General features: G+C 39.2%; 1 long non-coding RNA gene across 1 annotated transcript in view; it reads left to right on the top strand.

The window, feature by feature from the left end:
- Positions 1-273: 273 nt before the first annotated feature.
- The window catches only part of LOC139363731 (uncharacterized), a 128,267-nt gene continuing 110,953 nt past the window's right edge, over positions 274-17,587 (top strand). Inside the window, exon 1 of the long non-coding RNA XR_011624562.1 lies at positions 274-965. This is a non-coding gene — a long non-coding RNA (uncharacterized lncRNA). The remainder of the gene's footprint in view (positions 966-17,587) is intronic.

Genomic DNA, 17,587 nt, shown 5'->3' with positions numbered 1-17,587 from the left:
GTATTAGCAACTTGGGGTAATAGTTCTGCATCTTCTCAGAATGACTCGGTGACCTTACATAAGTTCTCTAACGGGGTTGCTAGAAGTTGTAAAAATTAAATTGATATTTTGGGAGGCCAAGGCGGGCAGATCACCTGAGGTCAGGAGTTTGAGACCAGCCTGACCACCATGGTAAAACTCCGTCTCTACTAAAAATACAAAAATTAGTTGGATATGGTGGCATGCACCTGTAATCCCAGCCACTCAGGAGGCCGAGGCAGGAGAATCGCTTGAACCTGGGAGGTGGAGGTTGCAGTGAGCCGAGATCCCACCATTACACTCTAGCCTGAGCAACAGAGTAAGACTCCATCTCAAAAAAAAGATATAGAGCGTTCTTCTTACTCATATCCATTGATCAGTATTAAGCATCACATTCTTTTTGGAAGGTGAGCACATGATTTTGTTCGTGGTCTGATAGAGCAGCTAAACATATTAAGCTTTGTTCAAGTGATGGAATTTCAACTGTCCTTTGATTTTCTTCTCTATTGAATTCTGAGTATGGAAAATCACTTTCTTTACTATCACAACTTTTGAATGTTCATTAAATTCCCCACTGTATTCTAAGGACATAAAGGAGTTTTATTGTAGATTGAATTCTATCATGTTTAGTAACAGATGTGAGGCCGTGTGATGGTTAATAGGAGGTAGAAGTGGCCCCACTCACCGCTACCCATAGTGACCTAACAGCAGAATGTTTGCTTCCTGTTCCCATGACATTATGTTCTGCTGGCCTAGAGCTCTTAGTTCCTGAGGGAGGAATGCTGCCACCAAGATACAACGATTCCATTGAAATGAAATTTAAGACTGTCACCTGGTCACTTTTAACACCTCATGCCTCTAAGTCAAAAGGTTAAGAAAGGGGTTACAGTGTTGGCTGTGGTGACTGACCCAGACTATCAAAATCAGACTACTACTCCACAGTGGAGGTAAGAGAGAGTATGTCTGGAATAGAAAAAATCCCTTAGGGTGTCTGTTATTAATAGTATTACCCTGCTCTATAATTACAGTCCATAGGAAATGACAACAGCTCAATCCGGGCAGGACTAGGGATGACCCAGACCCTGTGAGAATGAAAATTTGGGGCCTGGAGTGTTGGCTCACACCTGTGATCCCAGCACTTTGGGAGGCAGATCGCCTGAGGTGCGGAGTTCAAGATCAGCCTGGCCAAGATGGCAAAACCCAGTCTCTAGTAAAAATACAACAAAAATTAGCTGGGTGTGGTGGCACACACCTGTAATCCCAGCTACTTGGGAAACAGAGACAGGAGAATTGCTTGAGCCCAGGAGGCGGAGTTTGCAGTGAGCCAAGTTCATGCCACTGCACTCCATCCGGGGTGACAGAATGAGACTCCATCTCAAAAAACAAAACAAAATGAAACAAACAAAAAAATAAGTTTGGGTCACTCTAGCAAATAAAAAGCACAACCAGCTAAGTACTTGTTAAAGACAAAGAGAATACAAAATAAATAATAGAAAAAGTTTTTTTTTTTTGAGACAGAGTCTCACTTTGATACCCAGGCTGGAGTGCAGTGGTGCAATCTTGGCTCACTGCAACCTCTGCATCACGAGTTCAAGTGATTCTCCTGCCTCAGCCTCTCAAGTACCTGGGATTACAGGTGCGTGCCACCTTGCCTGGCCAATTTTTGTATTTTTAGTAGAGACAGTGTTTCACTATGTTGGCCATGCTGGTCTCAAACACCTGACCTCAGGTGATCTGCCAGCCTCAGCCTCCCAAAGTACTGGGATTGCGAGCAGAAAAAGGTAATTATTAATACCAACTATGACCATGTGACCAGTTACAGAAATGAAGACTATATTTGCTCATTTTGGTAAAAATATGTTTGTGCATATTTATATATATATATGTTTGTGCATATATATATATATATATATATACCTATATTAAGCAAATATCTTTATTTTCTCTATTCCCTTGAAATGTAATGTAAAATTTATTGAATTCATGTTGGCACTTAAGTGTTAATTTTATGTAATAACATTTAAGTTAAGGATTTGTGCATTTTTGCTTGCATGAAGAATTGTTAGGCAAAATTATGACTTTATTATCTTTAGAGATTATAATTTTAAAACATATATGGGTGTCAAGTTGACAAACAGTGGATTTTGTGATGGTTAATATTAAGTGTCAACTTGGCTGGATTGAGGGATGCCTAGATGGCTAGTGAAGTACTGTTTGTGAGTGTGTCTCATACTGTTTATGAGTGCCAGAGGAGATTGACATTTGAGTCAGTGGACTAGGAGAGGAAGACCTTCCTCAGTGTGGGTGAGTACCATCCAATCATCTAGCAGCACAGCCAGAACAAAGCAGGGGGGAAAAGGGGCATAAGCAGCTTGCTGAGTCTTCCAGCTCTCTCTCTCTCTCTCTTTTTCTCTTCTTTTGTGAAAGGAAAGTAAATCTTGGAACCCCAAAATCACAAAGTCAAAGGGAAAAATCAAGCTGGGAACTGCTTAGGGCAAATCTGCCTCCCATTCTATTCCTTAAAAAGATAGCTACTAAGATAAGCTACCTACCTTGCTGACAAGGAATTTCCTTGTGGACAAAGGACAGAAAAAACTCAAAGTCATCCCTCTGCTCACTGAGATAAATGCATATCTATCTGATTGCCTCCTTTGGAAAGACGAATCAGAGACTCAAAAGAATGGAACAGTTTGTCTTCTATCTACCCTATGACCTGGAAGCCCCCTCCCTGCTTCGAGTTGTCCCACCTTTCTGGACTGAACTAATGTGGATCTTGCACATATTGACTGAGGTCTCCTGTCTCCCTAAAATGTATAAAACCAAGCCGTGCACGACCACCTTGGGCATATGTCATCACGACTTTCTGAGGCTGTGTCAGGGGTGCACAGTCCTTAACTTTAGCAAAAGAAACTTCCTAAATTGATTGAGACCTATCTCGGATATTTGGAGTTCACACCTCGCTGGACCCCTTGCTTCCTCTCCTACTGCCCTTGGACATTAGGCTCCAGGTTCTTTGGCCTTAGAACTCCAGAACTTGGACCAGTGGTCCCCTGGGGACTCTCAGGCCTTCAGCCTTAGACTGAGGGCTGCACTGTCAGCTTTCCTGATTTTGAGAGGTTGTTGTCTTGAACTGAACCACGCTACCAGCCTCTCTCTTTCCTCAGCTTGCAGAGGGCCCACTGGGAGACTTTCCGTTGCAATCACAGGAGCCAATTCTCCCTAATAAATGTCTTTATGTACATACATATATCTTATTGATTCTGTCCCTCTGGAGAACTCTGACTAATTCAGGCAGAGTGAAGTTAAGAAAACAAACATTTCAGTTGTGAAATTCTAAACTAGAGGATAGTGATCTAAAACCTTACGACGTTGAGCCACTCAGGGTTGTGGTAAGATGTCCTCACATGAGTCCAAAATCCATTACAATGCTGCCAAGGTAGCAAAATTGTCTTTGCTTCCTTCACTTCTCACTTGTGGTATTTGGGCAAGCTTACACATACAGTTAGTGAGTGCTCAACCTCTGGAACCCAGATCAGTGTTGCAAATACTCTTTTTGCATGTCTTAATTCACCTTCTTACCTGTGGCAGACTTCAGCCGTTGAGTACAGCACTCCTTCTTATGAAGCCCAAACATAGCCCAAAGTACTTCTCCTTAGAGGACCACAGAAAGTCACTACTAGTCTGTGGCTGGCATAAGAATGAAATCTCATTTTAGCATAATATTTAGAGCTAGACCATCTGCGTTCAAAGTCCATTTTTCTCAACATAAGATTTAATTTCTTAGTGTCTCATTTCCTCATATGTAATATGAAAATAATACCTACTTCATAGAGTTGTCAGGACTAAATGAGAGAATGTAAAAATGTTAGAACAGTGTCTATACATAGTTCTTACTATATGGTAGTTTGCAAGTCAGTCTAATTGCCCTTTTCTTTATGTAGTACTACCTTCAGCTATGTAATTAAAAGCTGCTGTTTTTGTTTTTTTTTTTTTTTTTTTTTTTTTTTTTTTTTTTTTTTTTTGAGAGAGTTTTGCTCTGTTGCCCAGGCTAGAGTGCAGTGGCATGATCTCAGCTTATGGCAACCTCTGCCTCCTGGGTTCAAGTGATTCTTCTGCCTCAGCCTCCTGAGTAGCAGGACTACAGGCACATGCCACCATGCCTGGCTAATTTTTGTATTTTTAGTAGAGACGGGATTTCACCATATTGGCCAGGCTGATCTCGAACTCCTGACTGATCCGCCTACCTTAGCCTCCCAAAGTATTGGGATTACAGGCTTGAGCCACTACACCTGGCCTAAAAGCTTCTTTAGTGATAAAGCTGGATATGAGTCTTAGCAGTAATATACTTCATAGTAAGAGATGGTCAAGTATGTGTCTGTATGTTTGTGTCCAAGTTGATTCCTATGTGCATTTGGAATGAATCTAGAAGGATTGTGCTTTATGTTTTTATATCTTGCTACTTCAGTTAACACTTGAATAGGGTCATTTGGTAAACATGAACACTAAAATATCCTTTCCAAAATGGGGAACAATCTGGATAATGTTAATTCTTAGCCATTAACCTGAAGTTCTTCCATTTGTAATTCTATTTACAGAATTCCAGAAAAAAATACCAATAGCTTTAGGAAGCAGGAGTCGGTCATGCTAACCTTTGTGTTGGCATTTAGTCAGGTCTTGGTCACACAGTCTTTGTGCCTGTGCCTGTCTTTATTTTGGGGCTCTTGTTTTAGACAGCTTTGCTGAGATGCTGTTGTTACTCTTGTTGATATCAGAAAATATGCAGAGGTGAAAGAGAGTGAGTGTATTGTGTCATTTACAGGAACATATTTACGTGTAGGTGTGGACACATGAGTTGAATATATTGAGTTAAGGAAATGAGCCTATTGTGTATATATGGGATGTGTGGGTGGAGGAAATGTATAGCTATGTGTCTCTGTATATATATGTTTGCATGTGTGCACCCCTGGCAGTATAAAGAACAACCTCTCCTCAAGCTGATTTTTTTTTTTTTTTTTTAAACTCGGCCTGTTCAAGGTTATCCTGTGGTTTCTTTTTCCCTTTGTTGTCTTTTCTTTCTACTCCTTCTCAATCACTTTTCCATTCTCATCTCCACAAGTTTCACTCTCTCATATCGTACTGACTCAACAGTTTACACCTTACCATCTTTCTCCTAAAGCTAAAGCTACCATGTATTTACCTGCTGAGGGCCCCACAGAGTGACTCCACCTAGTCTCTCAATGGTTCCATATAAGATAGCTCATGTTCACCCAAAACTTGTATCACTTCTGGCTTTCTTGGGTCAAATATGCCTGAAACCTTGACTCTCCACTCTTCTCTGCTGCTCCCTTTGCAGAGCATTTATGATCTGCCAGCTCCAGCTAAACAGGGCAGATATAATTTTTCCCCCTTGAAGAGTGAGGATTTAGAGGGCTCTGAGAGGGTCAGAATTAGACTATGGAGTTCTACAGAGGGCTGGTAGGGAAGAACTCTGCAGATCAGACATGTGGAAGGGGCTTACCAATAAATACTCCCAGAATATTCTTTTACATTCTAGCCTTTTTCTAACTCCCAATATTGTTGAATTATTACCCACGACAGGCCTTAGCAGTGATCTGTCATTTGATCGACTATTATTACAGGTCATGAATGAGATGTGTATCCTTTTTTAAAATTTTTATTTTTTGGGGGTACATAATAGATGTATATATTTATGGGCTATATGAGATATACAGGCATACAGTGTTTATAATCACATTGGGGTAATTGGGGTATCCCATCCCCTGAAGCATTTATCCTTTGTTATAAACATTCCAATTATGCCCTTTTAGTTATTTTAAAATGTACAATTATTACTGACTATAATCACCCTGTTGTGCTATTAAATACTAGATCTTATTCTATTTTTTGAACCCATTAACCATCTCCACTTTCCCTCCCCTACTCCCACTACCATTCCTAGCCTCTGATAACCATCATTCTATTCTCTATCTTCATGAGTTCAATTGTTTTAATTTTTAGCTCCCACAAACAAATGAGAACATGTGAAGTTTGTCTTTCTGTGTCTGGCTTATTTCAATTAACACAATGACAAATGACAGGATCTCATTCTTTCTTATGGCTGAATAGTACTCTGTTGTGTATATGTACCACATTTTCTTTATCCCCTTGTCTGTTGATTAATGCTTAGATTGTTTCCAAATCTTGACTATTTATGCACAGTGCTGCAATAAGCATGGGAATGCAGATATCTCTTCAATATACTAATTTCCTTTCTTTTGGGTATATACCCAGCGGGGGGGTTACTGGACCATAGGGGTAGCTAGATTTTTAGTTTTTTGAGAAACCTCCAAACTGTTCTTCATAGTGGTTGTACTAATTTACAATCCCACTAACAGTGTACTAGGGTTCCCTCTTTTTCACAACCTCACCAGCATTTGTTATTGCCTGTCTTTTGAATAAAAGCCATTTTAACCGGGTGAGATGATGTCTCATTGTACTTTTGATTCACATTTCTCTGATGATATCATTGATGTTGGACACCTTTTCATATACCTGTTGGCCATTTGTATGTTTTCTTCTGAGAAATGTCTATGCAGTTCTTTTTTCCCATTTTAAAATCAGATTATTAGATTTTTTCCTCTATAATTGTCTGGGCTCCTTATATATTACGGTGATTAATCCCTTGTCAGATTGGATATCATTTCCTTTTGGAGTGACATTCGTAGTGAATTAAGTTCTGGATAAAGGAGTTGTCTTTGCTTCATGTTTAGTACGCACGTTGACAACCTGCCCTGGTGAAATTGATAGTAATATTAATAATCATGGCAGGTCATGAACAAAATCTGTCAGTATCACTAAATATTCATGCATTTTGCAGCCCTTATGTTCTGTTTACAGTTCTAGCAATTAAGTATCTCAGAGATAACAATTACGAAATTTTAAAAGGTAACATTTACATAATGCAAATAAGATAATTAATTACAAACCTGGAGAGAGTTCTTGCCTGCTGGTGAACTCTAAGCCCACAACATTCACATTAGGTAAGCTTTACCTTTCTTCTTGCAATGACATTGACCTTCCAAATGTCCATGGAAAGAGGATTACACCTTGGGGATTTAGAGGGTGTGAGCCCAAACATGGTAACTCTACATCTGATTCACAGGGTGACTTAAGTTTACAGCTTGTGCCTGATATATGTAAAGCCCTTTGAATTTCACATTTTTTTTTCTTGTACATGGTCTCCTTTAAGACTTATAACCACACAAGAGAAGGGAGGTCAGATTTTGCTTTTGAGGAAATAAAGTTACACAAGCAAATGAATACCTTTGGAAACATATCAGCTGACAAACAGTTTCCTTGCAATGAGAACTGATCCACAATCTGTTGGGACACAGGAGTGGGCCTCAGGCGTGATGTCTAAAATTCATATACAGCCTGTTCATACTTTTTGGTGAGGGGGAATTAGCTACGTCTATCATATCTTCAGCTAGGAATTAAACATGGAAATGAGAATCAGGAATCAGTCTTTCTTTGTGGCTTTCATGGCTATACCATGAAAACTTGGATTATCTTGTCTTCCACCAGGCAGACTGGGCAGTAAAAGAAAAAAGCTGATTGGCAGAGAGAGAGAAGAAAGGGAAGCAATAATGAAAGAAGAATGAGCCCCTTTCTAGATCCCCTATCCACTCCCTTTGGGACCCTGTTGGTAACTCTAGTGTGTTTTTATTAATAGAGTCTCGAGTAAGATAAACATTTTGCCTAAGTTAAAAAACTAATGAGTAGCAGAGAGTGAGAGAGAACTCAGGTTTTCTAACCACTAGTCTATAGTTCTTTCTATAGCACTGCAACTGCCTCTTATATTTCCCAGGCCTCATCCCTCTATTCAGGACCCATCCTCCCTATCATGAAGATGGAGCTGCTTTAGGGTTCTCAGATCTTAGAGTTTGGCTTCTAGCATGTACAGATGTACTCTATGAGGATGCTCCTTGATTCATTAAAATGCTATAAGAAGGAAACACAACCAGCTGCCATTCTCTTTGCTCATCATCTTTCCTGGTGTCGGTCGCACCTCATTGCGTTTGGCAACACTCCTGACGTGAGTGACATTAGCCAGAGCACAAATCAGGTAGCATCTGCTGAGGAGCAGGAAAAAAAATCACAAACACATTTATAAAAGGGAAAATAAAATCAGGGTGACATTCAAGTTGTCTTTTTGATACTTTGTTTCTACATTTGTATTTAGAATAGATGGCTCCATTTTGTGGTGTTCTAATTTACCTGTTTTTGAAGCCTGTTCCTAACCTTCATCTCAGAGGAAACTCACGACATTGAATAAATATAGTAGAATAGGAGTTATAACTAGGGCAACCATGTGGGTCAATTTGCTGAAGATGACCCCAGTTTATAGTATTGTCCTAGTATAATTTTTAGTAGACCCTTTTCCTCTTTCAAATATGTCCTGATTTGGATGATAATTTGATCACCTTGGTAACATCTCCATTTGATAAACCATCCACCAGTGATACTTAACATCTATGCATGACCAAAGGTGGTGTGTGTGGAATCATGTCACCACCATCTCTTCCTTTAATGAGCTTCAAATTTAGGGTTACAACAATAGCAAAATAGAACTGCAACTCCAGGAGTCATCTTAACAGTGGGACCCAGAGAATACAAGCCAACTGGTTATCAGTTTCCTATTCTTGAAATGTATGCATGCCAATGTCAGGGTATGCATGGGTCAAGGACAGAGAGTCTGGAGACAGACAACTTGGGCTCATAACACTTCCATTTCCTAGTGCTGTGACTATGAGAAGGTTAACTGATTTTCTCAAGCTGTTAATTTCACAAGTATACATATGGATGATAACAGTATATCCTCCTCCTTGTTGGAGTGCTGTGAGGATTAAGTGCTATAATGTGATCGGGTAATTAACATAGTGCCTAGTGGAAACTAAGAGTTCAGTAAATGAGACCTCCAGTAGGATCCATAGCAACAAGTGCTTCTTGGATTAAAACTCCTTAGAATCAGCCTTTCTTTCTATCTTTCAAACTTGGTGACATATTAGGTAAGGCTAATCATAGCAATCCCATGGTTGGAAGGGCCTGTACTATTTTCCAGCCCGCACTCCCTACCACTCAGCGGTGGATGGTTAGTAGGTAAACAACATTCCTCAGAATCATTCATCACATTTCTTCTCGACATTTTCAAATAGAGTTGTGACAGCAAGGCAAACTGTGTGCTGTGGGCTAAAAAGAACAGATGGTGTCAGAAGAATCTAGCATGTGATAGAAAAACATGGTATGTTTCCATCCAGCACAGGGAGGGGCAGGAACAGTGTGTACTGAAGAGCTCCTCCTTCCACGTGGTGGGGTGGGAAGAGAAAAAGAGTTGGTGGGGTACCAATAGCAAAGTCCTTTGTGGACAAGGTCTGTCTATACGATAACTTCTCTGGGATTTCCTCCCTGAGTCTAGAAAGATGCTACATTTTGTTAAATGCTGTTTGAATACGTTTCTTAGATGTATACAAGGAACATTTTCCATGACTTGATTGAACAAAGGCCAAAGAACATAGACCCATTAAAAAAAGCAAATATAAAGCCAAGTATTTATTCAAATTACTATTACCTATTATCATAGAAATTAATGGCTAACATTTATTGAGCTACATGCCAGTTTGAGCTAAAAGCTTTGGAAGCATTATCTTATTACGTGTCCACAACTGCATTGTGACATACATGCTGGGATTGTCCCAATTTTGCCTCTAAGGAAACTGGTGAAAGAGGCCTAGGGGTAGCACAGCCATTAGGAGGGGAGGCCTTTAACCTAGGTCAGTTGGACTCTTATATATCCAATTGTTTTATGCTCTTGACCATTATGCTGAGATTAACTTGCCAGAAAAATAATCTATTGCAGAACTTGGTAAGCAAAATGTCTTTGGTTATCACTGTGTTTAAGGATGAAGTAATATTAAATAAAAGGAAGAAAATTTAAAATATTGAGGGCTAGAGGACATTTCTGGTTTGGATGAAACTGCCTCCTGTTCCCAATATGAATTACAGGGCATCTGGCCTTACAGTTGGGTGCCTAGTCTTATTTCACAAGGAAGATCAATTTATTTTTCTTCAGGAAAACATTCTGAGATTTTAGTGGTATTAAATGCCAGAAAGGTCTTCCTGCTTTTTAACCTAAGATGATCTAAGTAGAGCACAGGAAGTAGGAATTGGAACACAGCTCTTTTTGCTATATTTGGTAGCATACAAGTTCCTTATTTGCTTTCTCTTTAGTTTTATTTTTAATTATATAAATATTTGTGATATGACTCTTACATGCCATGGTCTGTACAAACTTACACATGACATGAAGGTGAGAAAAACAGAGTGCCTATTCTCACTAAATGCATTATCTTGATTTTTTTCTAATAAAAAAGATTATGAAATTTCACCACATTCAATAGTTGAGTGTGTTTAACTGTATTTTATCAATCATGTCTATTTAAAATTTAGTTGCTTGCATGTCTCTCTAAATACGGTCATATGCTATTTTAGAATAAAGCAACAGAGAAATCAGTAATGCAGCATTTATAGCTGATTGCCTTGATTCAGAAAGATAAGAGGGTCACAGCTTTACTGAGTGACCTAGAATAAGTTGTTACGTTTCTCCAAGCTTATTTACTAATTTAGAAAATGACCCTCTGCCGTCCCTTCTCTACAGGCAAACTACTAATATATAGTCATTGCCCATGTGAAAATGCATCTGTCCCAGAGTCGAAAAGCACCTGGAGTCAGATGTCTGTGAAGAGCTGGTTTTAGAAGAATAAGCTCTGTCTCCTTTTCCCTGTCTACCTTTAGGTGATTTACCTCATTTTCTAGTAAGTGAGAGTGTCACTCCATTTTCTGTTGACCTTGATGACGGCCCAATGTTAAGATCTAATGAGATGAGTGTGAAGATTCTCTATGAATTTAAGGGTTTCTAGTTGAACACAGCTGCAATCTGAGCTGCTTAGATGAGAGATACGAAATTATTTCAGACTGTGTGGTTGTATGCATTGGAATATTAGAGGATTTCTCTGTGGATTGTATGGGTCAAGAAGATGATGCAAATTTTTTTCTGAATTCAGATCCCACTGTAACAAAAATATCTACTCTAATGCAATGTCTCATGACTAACCAAGTGGAAATGCCTGTACAGATATCTATCAATGCAGCTAATAGTCCATGCAATAAAAGGAGTTCAGCCTCAAACTTCTATCCCTCCTGTTTCAGGAGAGATGTCCATAGCTCCTGGCACCAAGTCCCCAAATCTGCTTCCAGAATACAGCATATGCTCAGCAGGGAGCTGCTCCCTTGTCAACAATGAGCATTAGTATAGCAGTTGGACTGGAAGGAAAAGCCTTGGTCTATTAGGAAGCCTGCAGAGCTTGGTTGCTAGGCAACCCAGTCTGGAGGCAGCAACCAGTGTGCACCAAGAGGATATCTAGGGAGGTGGGTCTAGAAAACAGGGAAAAGCAATTCTTTTCTCAGAATCAGCTGAGGCAGAAAAAAAAAAAAAAGCCAATTGTACTGTCTACTATCCAGGTAAAGAAGTGGTCTATATGTTTATTTATGCAGTGCATCTTAGTATAAAAGTGTTAGGTGCCAACACTCACAGGTAACTATATATTGTCATCTGGAAAATTATGTGACCTTGAGTAGATGACTTACTCCAGCATTGGTTTCTCTGACAGTAGCAAAAAGTCAAGGAACCAGGTAGCAGCAGCTTCTCCTCATGCCTGCCACTGCAGCCATCACCCCTTTGCATAACCCTTAAATCAGAGAAACACTGAGTCTGATTTATTAGAAAATGACCCTCTGCCATCCCTTCTCTAATGGCAAACTACAAATATATAGTCATTTCCTGTGTGAAAATGCACCTGTCCCAGAGTTGAAAAGCACCTGCAGTCAGATGTCTGTGACAATCTATTACTTTCAGTAATAGATTGTAAGCTTGGCAGACACAGATTTAAAGCAGGGCTCCTTTGCTTATTTTAATTGTTAACCTTGGGCATGTTTCTTTGCATAGTTTACTCATCAGTGCTTGGGGCCTGACATATTTGTAAACAGTGAATAGAGGCTAGTGAGCTAGCCAGTGTAGGGACTTGGGTTAGTGTTCCAGACTAAAACTGAATGGCATGGTTTAAAAAAAAAAAAAAAAAAAAAAAAAAAAAAAAAACAGGAGAAGGAAGCGAACATGGAAAGGTCCAGTAATAGGAGTTGGGAGTCCAGACTTCTGTGGGAGTCTATGTCATCACCAAGCAATCAGTCCAAATGGGATCTGGATCAATAGTTCTAGTCAATGATACCAGCTCAGAGGATGCACAAAAAGAGCAAGCGCCTGTGAAAGGCCACATTCTCAAGTATCACAGAAAACTACTATAGATCTCTGCTGAGGCAGGAAGATTGCTTGAGCTGAGTAGTTTGAGGCTTCAGTTAGCTACGATAGCACCATTGCACTCCAGCTTCGGAAACAGAGCAAGACTATCTCCAAAAAAATAAAAAGAGAACCAAAATAATTTATTTTCGTTAACTCTTCAATATTTTGATGTACCGAATATATAAAAAAGTTTAAAATCTTTACAATAACATTAAATCAAAATAACTAATAGAATCAAGGTAAAGGAATATTGATTATTGCAGATTCTTCAAGTTGCTGGTATGTTTTTAATCAGCAAGTTGAGAAATCAAACACTTTTACTGTATTGTATTAAGTTGTATATTTGGAAAAGGAAAATATTACTTGGGATTTTTCTTTGTTGTGATAAAAGATGGCATCTGTATTTCCAAACATGGAACAGTATTTTTCACATCTTGCTTGATGTAAGATTTCTCAAAGTAGAATCATCACTTTTTAAAATGCATCTTTGAAATAAAGGGGTAAAATGAAGGCAAAAAAAAAAAAAATTCAGCAAATCAACTCCAAATTCAGAACACTTCCAGTCTGAAATTTGTAATCTGTAGGTATCACCTTTCTTTGAGTGCTTTCAGAGGCTTTTGTATTCTTGGATCTGAAATTTTAACTGTGAGTATTTTGCATTCCAGAAGACCACATTTGCAGATTATTTTCTATTGAACAGGCCTTGCTCTAAACAATGTGTATCGTTTCCTTTCTGAGCTCCCATTTCCTCACCAATAACAAGAAAAATTGGCCCAGATGACCTCTGAATCTGCTTCAGCTCCAGTATTTTATACATTTTTCTAATACTTAAGAGCCTTGGAAATTGCCATTCATTTACCAGACACATTTTATTGAGTGCCTACTAGGTGCCAGACACTATCATAGGCACTGTAGATACATACAAAGTTAAATAGCCTGGCAAAACTCCTGTTCCCATGGATCTGATGATAGCAGGAGATGGATTGATAACCAGGTAATAGGACTGCCTGATTATTTCATATGGTGATAAATGCTATGAAGTACTTCAGAAAAAGAATTGTCTTAGTTATCAATTTCAAAGTAAAACTATCAAAAAGTTACTTCCTTAAAGCAAAACTTTATTTTCATGGTTCTGTGGGTTGACTGGACTCAGCTGAGTGGTTCTCCTCCTCCCTGTGCTGTAGTTGAAGTTTTTCATGCAACTGCATTCAGCTGGGACGTCAGCTGGGGCTGGAATAACCAAGACGGTGTCTCATTCTCAAGGCCTCTTCATCCTGTTGCCACGCTGTGTTCCTTCCCAGGCTATTTTATAGCATGGCAGTGGGACACCAAGAGCACAAGCCACAATATGCAAATGCCCCTAAAGCATATGTGGTCATGATGGTTTTATTTATTGAGATGGAGTTTTGCTCTTTGTCACCCAGGCTGGAGTGCAATGGTGCAATTTCCGCTCACTGCAACCTCCACCTCCCGGGTTCTAAGCGATTATCCTTCCTCAGCCTCCTGAGTAGCTGGGATTACAGGAATGCACCACCACACCTGGCTAATTTTTGTACTTTTTAGTAGAGATGGGGTTTCACCATGTTGGCCAGGTTGGTCTCGAACTCCCGACCTCAGGTGATCTGCCCGCCTCAGCCTCCCAAAGTGCTAGAATTAAAGGCTTGAGCCACCATGCTCGGCCTCATCATGGTTTTTTTTTTTTTTTTAAATGTGCCATTGGCAAAATTAAGTCACATGGGCAAGCCTAGAGTTGGTTTAGGAGGGAACAGTACAAGGACATAAATGCAGGGTGATGGGAGATACCAATGTTTGGGGAAGATGACTGCTTCTTACCAAAACATGAGAAAAGCCTTTCAGAAGCAGTGCTATTTGAACTGAGACCTCAAGGCTGTGAGTAGATCAGACAGAAGGTTTTAGGCAGAGAAAAAACAAGTACAAAGGGGATGGAGTAAGAAAAGCTTAGCATTTTTACACATCTGAGATGAGGCCTCTATGACTGGATCTTTGTGAGCAGGGGTAGGAAGAGTTAGAAGAAAAGTCAGTGAGTGTGAGCAAAGGCCAGACCATAAGGCCTTCTAGGCCATAGTAAGACTTTGGGTTTAACTCTACATGCAGAGAGATGCCATCAGTATATTGAAGATGGAGGGTGAATGGATATAATTTACACTGCAGAAACAAAAGTCAGACTTTTTTGTGAAGAAAGGATGTTAAGAAAATCAGCCCAGTGTTTTTAGTAAGTTGGAAACTTAAAGAAGACTATGCTAGATTGAGAAGTTTAAATGACAAGAAGGTATAATGTGTGATCTGGAATGGGGGAAAATAGCTGAAAAGACAATTGAGAATAATTGAAGAAATTAAAACATTATTAAATGGAGACAGATTATCCACTGGAAACAATTTACAAAACAGGAACACTATGCTGTCACATTAGTTAAAAAAAAAAAAAAAACCACATATGTGTACATACATGGATAGAAACAGATCCACAAAGATGTATATTAAAGTATCCTCTTAGTGGTGATTCCTAAGTATAAGATTGTGATGTTTTTATTTGCTTTAAAAATAATGGTAGGGAGGCAAGAGTGAAAACTTGAACAGATAGGAAGCTGTTGCGGGTGAGATAATAGTCATTTTCATAGATTAATTGCACTGAAGTTGGTGAGAAGTAGATATATTGGGGATATATTTTGGAGGTAGGAGGTTAAGACTTACTGATGAATTAGCAATTCTAGGAGAGGTAGAAATTAGAATGACTCCTAGGTTTGTGGCTTGAAAAATAGATGGAAGTTGTTGACATTTTCTGAGATGAAGAAGACCAAGCAAGTCTGGCGTGGATACCTTTCTTAGAGGGAGGTTCAGAGGTGCATGGACACTCTATGGATGGATGATTAATGAGATGTAACATTTGATGTTCTAAATTGTCTCAGATGAGTTCCCTTTGATCTCCAGAGTTCTATTCAGGCCAGACCTTGTCAATCGGATTCTTAAAAATATGGCTAAGCAAGGCTGAATGAATGAAGACATGTCTTGAACAGTTCTCCTGAGATGCTAGGTAGAATGTAAATAAAATAGCACAGGATGCTCCATCACTTATGCCTCTCCATTTTAGGAAGTCAGTATTCATACTTGAGATGGGCCACAGAAAAGGAACCCAACTACTTACCACAGATGAAAATAGGACCACTGAAGAACAGAAAGAACAGTCAAGGTTACTATGCCTAGAGAGTGAAGTCACACATTTTGGAGAGAGATTTATCAACATAAATAGTCACCTTTTTTTTGTTAGCCAACTCTCAGTTATATGAAATCTCCAGTTAACACAAACTCATATGTGATGATGGTTTTATTGTGATAATTTCACAACTTTGTAGGACTAACTGGAAGACTTCCCTCTCTCTGCTAAAAGAAAGCAATAAAAGTTTTATTACAGGTGGAGAAGAATTTCCTGAATAGTAAGTCAGAACTAGAATAGAGGACTCTACCCACAGAAGTAAAGGTTTCTGCCCTTTGAGACTATTTCCTAATTTATGACTTCATGTCCAAATCTGTAAGGCAAAAATAACCAGACCGTTGAAAGGCAACTCCATCCAGTGTATTTTTTTTTAAAACCTGGCCCATAACCAATCTACCCAGATGCTTCCCAGCTGAATCAATCCAGATGGTTCTTTGAAACAGCCAAACTGAGCATTTCAGATGTGCCACAAATTTGGATATTGGAGATCTCAGGCTCGTCACTAAATAGGAAATCTGAGATGCCAATTACAGAAGCTCTGGGACCACGGGAATTAAGAGGGTAGGGGTAAAATGTCAACTGGTGAGCAGGTGTAGTTTTTAATGGAAAAGCAATTCCCCAGCCTTCAATTGAGTTCAGGTATTCAACACAGTTTCTTCATTAACACTGTTCCAATTTTCATAAAAAATATTGAAATTTTATACTGTCTAAAGAAAAATCTCAGAATACATGCTTTCACTGTTCTTATTTAAGAAGTAACTTCCCAGTGGAAAGAAGATAATGTATAAAACACTTGGTTGTCTTAACAGCCTGTACAAAATAGTAGGGTATATAATCAAAAGTTTGCTTTCTTTAGCATAGACTAGTAAAGCTAAATAACTGTTCTAAACATTTGTTCTCAAAAAAATCTCACATAAAATAATTTTCTCAACTATCAAATATAGAAAACATTTATCCCCATCAGATAGACCATATTTCATTGCATAGTTATGTAATGCAGGCTTGCAGACAGCTGTGTAACTAGAATTCATCCTAAGACAGGCATGTCCTTCCCTTTCAGATCATCAATACGTATAGCCTATTGATAATGAAATGTTAGTGTCTTTGAAAAATTCCCCAATAAGTGAGTTTAAACATTGGAAGTCTAAGAAATGGGGCCAATAAAATATATGGGCAGGAGGTTAGTAGAGATCAGATTAAGCACTGGACTCAATTTCTAGCTGGTTTCCATGGTGAGAGAAGGACCAAACAGGTTTTAAATAATCCACAGGTGCCTTTAGATGCCAAGTGAAGATGCCCAGTGATGGGCGATAGGCATTCTGCTTGATCTCTTCCCTTGGTAGAAGTTCTACTTCCATAGAGGGAAGAACAATGCTAGAGACAAAACAACTCAGGTCACCAAAACTCCCCTGAGAAAATTATACAGAACTGGGTTCATATACTGACTCTATCAATTATTAGCTCTAGGACTTTGGATATGGCCCCTCACTTCTCTAAGTTTCCATTTTCTCAGTTAAAAAGGTTGGTTTTGGAAATTAAGATGCTGATATAAATACTGTCTACAGTGTTTGATATCAAATACGTCTCATCAATGTTAGTTGTTTATTATAATCTAAGGAAATAAAGAGCATAGATAAACCAAAAAATAAATCACGTGGTGGCTCACACCTATATTCTCAGGACTTTCGGAGGCCGAGGCGAATAGATTGCTTGAGCCCAGGAGTTCGAGACTAGCTTGGGCAGCATGGCAAAACCCCGTCTCTGCAAAATATTAGCGGGGCATGGTGGTGCGCACCTGTAGCCCTAGCTACTCATGAGGCTCAAGTGGGAGGATTGCTTGAGCCCAGGAGGCGGAGGTTACAGTGAGCCAAGATCATGCCACTGCACTCCAGCCTGGGCAACAAGTGAGACCCTGTCTCAAAAAA

This window comes from Macaca nemestrina, chromosome 6, assembly GCF_043159975.1.
Source record: "Macaca nemestrina isolate mMacNem1 chromosome 6, mMacNem.hap1, whole genome shotgun sequence".
In the NCBI taxonomy this organism is placed as follows: Eukaryota; Metazoa; Chordata; class Mammalia; order Primates; family Cercopithecidae; genus Macaca; species Macaca nemestrina.
Note: the sequence above shows the minus strand (reverse complement) of the source record. Positions and strands in the feature narration are given on the sequence as shown.